Here is a 6,008-nt window from a genome sequence, read left to right as displayed (position 1 = left end):
TTTTGCTTTTATGTTCTTTAGTTAGGGCTCGAAACGTACTTGATTCGGCCACCTTTAAATCACTTATTTAAAAATTCAAATAAGTAGAACAACAAGCTTAATTATCCATTTAGACATTAAAAAATATAATTGTAACACTTATTTTAACAAGTTCAAACCCATACCTTATTATCGCAAACTCGCATCACTAAGTTGAAAAAGTATGTGTTCCAAATTTAACTCTTTAACCAAACACTAATTTGCTGCGAAACAAGGGCGCAGATGAAATCTGGCTTTACTGTTGATCAAGGATATTCAAACCAATACCAGTACCACCACGGGTAGAGGAAAAGGGGGACAATAGGCAATAAAGAAGGTTGATATGAGAGACAATAGGGAAGGTTTTAAGGTAGCAACAAGGGTTGATTAGAAGGTTAGAATTACCAGTAAAGTGGCTAGAAAAATAATTTCAAAATACGAAGCATAAAGGACGGCCAAACAATGGTGAAAATCACCACTCTTTGGATGAAAGAAGGAAGAAGAAACAAAAAAATTTGAGAGAGGAGTAAAACGACTAGGGTTGAGAAAATAGTGACTAAAGACTGATAATTGAGTGAAAAAGTTGCATTTATACCTAGGGTTACTAGGCTTGGGCTGCACAAAAATATATGAATGACAAAAATAGCAAAACTTAAGTCAATTTGCAAGAAAAATGAATCGATCTTGAGTCCCTTAAGCTAATTACATTGTCTCCTTGTTTTCTTTTTAACCACTAAGCAAATGACTTATCCTTGAAAAAATTTTACCTTCTTTAAAACTAAAATTTGGGATGTTACAAGTGAACTCTTACTTAACTAACTCCAAGTTACAATAGCTCTACCAAGACATTTAGTAGAAGCCTTAATTGCATCCCAAATACTGTTAGGATAACAAGGTAATTAGGAGGAAGGGAAAGGTAATGGTTGGGGACAACATTAATCTTAGAAGGGACCTCTTTGGCTACTTCCATGGAGGAGCAGTAGGAGTCACTTAGGTATCCATGCTACAAGGCATAGACTCACAGGCCTACTCTACTGAAAAGGTCTTTCTAGAGATGTGAAGCAATGAGTGAGAGAGTGTATCACTTGTCAGAAGTGTAAGAGTGACAATTGAACTCATTCAATACTCTTACAGCCTCCACCAATTCTTAATCAAGCATGGGCAACAATCACTATGGATTTCATTGAAGGGATGTCACCTTTTAGAGGAAAATATATAATACTAGTGGTGGTAGATAGGTTGACTAAATACGGTCACTTCTTGGCATATCTCATCTATTCACTACTCTTACAATGGCTCAAGAGTATTTGACACATGTGTATAAGTTGCATGGTACCCCTAAGTCAATTATATCTAACAGAGACAAAGTCTTCATTAGTAATTTTTGGTAGGGTTATTCAGGAAACTTGAAGCTCGACTTCATTTTTCTCCTGTCTACCATCTTGAAACAGATGACCAAATAAAGGTTTTAAATCGATGTTTGGAGGGATACCTTAGGTGCATGTTAGGTGAGAGACCAGGTGATTGGCTTCTTTGGCTACCCTTTGTCGAATAGTGGTATAATACCACTTATCATTCAACCATCCAGTCCACACCTTATGAAGCTCTTTATGGCCATGATCCTCCCATCTATTTACCCTACTTGGCTGGTTCTTCTTATGTGGCCATAGTGGATCACAACCTTCAACATCGATAAGTAACTAGGCAGCTTCTCAAGTTCTATTTGAAGAGAGCTCGGGATCAAATAAAATAGGTGGTTAAACGTAGGAGGTCTAATAGGGAGTTTCAAGTGGGATTTTTGGTGTACTTAAGACTCCAACCCTATATGCAACAGTCCATGAGAAAGATATTGAATCAAAAATTGTCCCTTAAGCAATTTGGCCCTTATGCTTTGGAAACTAAAGTGGGGAAGGTTGCTTACAAACTGTCTTTGCCTGAAGGATATCGAATTCATTCCACATTTCACATGTTCCAACTCAAGAAACACATTGGCAAAACTTCCAAGCACTTTGGGTTTCTATTGGTAGAGACTGATGGGGCCTTTCTTAAGGTTTTAGTTCAAGTCATAAAGAGGTGTATAGTGTGAAAAAGGAACCATGCTGCTACATAAGTGCTGGTAGAGTAGGCTAGCACTTTCCTTAAAGACTCCACTTGGGAGACCTTGCAGGACTTTCAGCAGAAATATCCAAAATTTGATCCTTTAGGACAAGGTTCTGATTCAATGATGGGAGTAATTGTTATGGAAGGAAGCAACAATGGTCCCGCCTGTTTTGAATTTCTGTTATTGTTTTGTTTAATGTAATTGTTAAGCATGTTTTTTTTAGAAACTTTAATGAAACAATGTGTTGTAGCTAAGGTTTGATTCATGTTAAAAATTTACATGTTTTGGGTTAATACTGTTTAATGAAGACGGTGCATTTAAGGCAACTATTAGTTAACAACCTGCCAGTCTGTTTTCAAAAGTTGTTACCCTTCCCTCAAACGCCATTAATGGGGGAAAAATAATTATGCAATTTTAGAATTGGTTTTGCTCATCTCTCATCTCTCTCTTTCTCTCCCAAATTTATTATCTTTTTCTTTTCTATGGTGACTTACCTTTGTTTGATTTCTTTTCGCGGTTTCGCGGGTTAGCAGAGGAAAGGGATGCTGGAGGAGAGGGAGAGGGTGAGGGTGAGGGTCGGTGTAGGGGGAAGGATGGTGAGGAAGAGGGAGAAAGATGAGAGTGTGGTGGTGGGGGAAAGGAGTTGAGGGGGAGGAGAGAGGGACGAAGTTGGGGGAATTTTTTTAATACTATTTTTAATTAATATTAACATAAATAATTTAAAATAAAAAATTAATTTTAATTTTTATATTTTTGAATTATTTTATACAAATAATGAGGTGGTTTGCTTATTTGCCTTTTTTGCCGCATGTCGATTGGTGATTAGTCATGTCATCATTGACCAAGGTTGACTACTGGTTGACTAACAAAGGTACCAATGTGAAAGCAAAACTTTTTAGATACTCAATTTGACCAAAAAAAAATTAGTTATGGGAAAACGAGTATAATTTAAGGCGCATTTTTTATATTAAGCCTGAAAATATACATGTTAAACAATTAGATATAAATATCTTTAAAGATTTATATAAATAATAAACTATGAATAAATAATTACCATAAATTTATTTTTCTTATTTAATAAAAATAATTTAAAATAATTATTATTAATTAATTTTATTTAAAAGTCCGACTAAAATATAAGAATTCTACTTAGTGCTTCTATAAAAAAATGTAAACTACTTTTATTTTATATTCGATGTTATGTTAATTTCAGCCGACTATATTTTTTCAAAATTATCATTTATTCATACAAATATTATTTAAAAAATATTTAAAAAAATATTTTAAATATAAAATTTTATCAAATAAATCTTAAAAACTACCGCTGTGGGGATCTAGTACAATATAAAACCTATATAGTATATGTGTTATATTAATTAGTAAAATATTAAAAAATAAATTATTCAAGTTTGAACGCTAAAAACTTATTTAAGTAGAATTTTAAATTCGAATTTTGGTGAGGAATAAACAATACTAAGAGAAGTTATTTTATTTGATCGAAATTATATAATTACAAAACATAGAAAGTGTCGAATTAAAAGTAGTAATAAAATTATTGAGGTTGCACCAACGGTATTGAAGGTTGAATTCTGAGCCAAACATAGTTGCCTTAAAAAATATCGAGTTCAAAGATCAAACCCAAGCCTTGACCCTTGATTTACCCATTCACTTTAATTTCCTTTCCTTTTAGAGTATAGCTTGAATTGGAGATTTGATTTGACCAGTGAGGAAAACAAGGAGAAAATGGAGAAAATCAAACTGGTTGAATGGGGTGAGAAGTTGAAAACGAGTGGAGCTCAAATTAGTAAAATGTTTATTGGGAAAATGAAGGAAATTCTACAAGGCCCAACACCGGAATCGAAAATGGTGGATCAAGCCACATTTGAGACCTTGGAAGAAGCCAACTGGGGAATGAACATGAGGATATGTTCTATGATCAATAGTGAAGAGTTGAACGGAACCGAAATTGTTAGGGCCATAAAAAGCAAGATATCCGGGAAAAATGTTGCGAGCCAAAGGTTGAGTCTTGAGTTGCTGGAAGCTTGTACGATGAATTGCGCGAAGGTAGCTTCCAAAGTGGTCTCGGAGAAAGTGTTGGAAGAGATGGTTAAGATGATTGAGAATCCGGTCACTCATCATGGCGATAGAAAAAGTGCTTTGTAGTTGATTCATGCTTGGGGACAGTCCGAGCATCTTGCTTACCTGCCTGTGTTTCGCCAAACTTATCTGGTAATTGCTACTCCATTTATACATGTTGCTCCTATATTTACATGCGCTAATACATGTTGCTGTGACGGCATTCTGATGACAGAAAATGAAATTGGTCATAATATTTCTCATACTAAATCATATATACATCTCCCCATTACTGTATTTCTTGAAGAATTTGCAAGAACAATTGGATCCTGGTAAATATTGTTTTGTTTAATTGATTTTTGCTGATACTACCAGCATTCCAATATGCCTACATGAATTGCATTTTGAGACAGTTATTAGCCATGTTTTTGCTTACTTTTTATCCTAATTTAACATAAAGCAGAACTTGGAAGAAAGTTCACACCAGCCGGTAGACAATGGGAACTCACCTCACTTGCACCATACCTTGGAGTCTTATATAGGAGAGCCACTGGCTCCCTCTGAAAATTATCCTATCAATGGCACAGGATTGCATGGCAGTGATTTTGCCTGTAATTATGGAAGGCTATCGCTTGAACCTAAGAAGGAACTTTTCAAAGTAACACGGAACAGCCTTGAGGTACTCTCTAGCATGCTGAGCAAGGAAACACAGCCAAAACCCACGAAGGTAATTCCCCTTGTTTTAGAATGAAAGCTTGGTTTGACTGTAATCATGGACTTAGTAGACCTTGCTCCGTATCCAATAATTTTTGCTATGCTGCTAACTTTATTTGGCACTATATCATTTAATGATAACAAAAAAATTTATTTCTTAACAGCATCACAAAGGTTTTTGTTTCTTCCAATGTGTTTTTGTTGGCCAGTATTATCCGGGTTATTAGGAATGGCTTAAATGCATTTCCCTGAATGCCAATCCCTTCTAAAATTAGAATGATACAACAAAGGGAAGAAAACAAACACCAAAAAGAAACTGAAAAACTTAGAAAATTTCTTGTTGGATTGCAGGACAAGCTGACAGAGAGCATGTTGGAAATGTGTAAGCAGTCACAGCTTGTTATTCTGATGATCATAGAAAGCACTACTAGTAATGATGGAATCCTGTTTGAAGCACTGAATTTGAATGATGAGCTTCAGCAGGTAATTTCCAAATTTGAGGAACTGGAAGCTGGTTCAAAGTCCAGAACACAGCCCAAGGGGAACTCTAGAACCAAGACGAGCACTTCCCCCTCCATCAATAATGAACGCAAGATGAGCGCTTCAGCAAATGATGCTGAATCCTGTTAGTGAATGTAACTAATAACTAGTTTTCAGTTAAGTTGTTAGTTTCTGGTATAAGCTGTTTGCTTAGCCTATCATTACTTAATTGTTGTAATTGGTTAAACAATTAGTTAATCAGTTAGTATGTTAGTCCTATTCACTATACAACTCCTTTGTATAAAATTTTGGAAATAATCCAGTTTAAAAAGGGTTTTTCTGTCATAGCAATAAACTTTTCCTGAAAGGTACCTATACTTTGTGTGAGACGGATCCTTGACGTTCCCGGCTTTCAACCGAATGACCTTTTCCGCTATTATCATACCACAAATCATTTTGAGTGTGGGCTCAACAATCATGAATCAAACACAGAACCATAAATAATTTTTTACTTTCAGTATGAAAGTAATTCTCTCTCAATTTCTTACCTTGGAACATATTGTTAATGCTATCTTGAATCATAAATGTACCACTGAGCCCTATTGCTCAGCATATAGTT

General features: G+C 35.2%; 1 pseudogene; it reads left to right on the top strand.

The window, feature by feature from the left end:
• Positions 1–3,768: 3,768 nt before the first annotated feature.
• LOC107956730 (TOM1-like protein 2) lies at positions 3,769–5,618 on the top strand (annotated as a pseudogene).
• Positions 5,619–6,008: the final 390 nt, after the last annotated feature.

This window comes from Gossypium hirsutum, chromosome D07, assembly GCF_007990345.1.
Source record: "Gossypium hirsutum isolate 1008001.06 chromosome D07, Gossypium_hirsutum_v2.1, whole genome shotgun sequence".
Taxonomy (NCBI): domain Eukaryota; kingdom Viridiplantae; phylum Streptophyta; class Magnoliopsida; order Malvales; family Malvaceae; genus Gossypium; species Gossypium hirsutum.
Note: the sequence above shows the minus strand (reverse complement) of the source record. Positions and strands in the feature narration are given on the sequence as shown.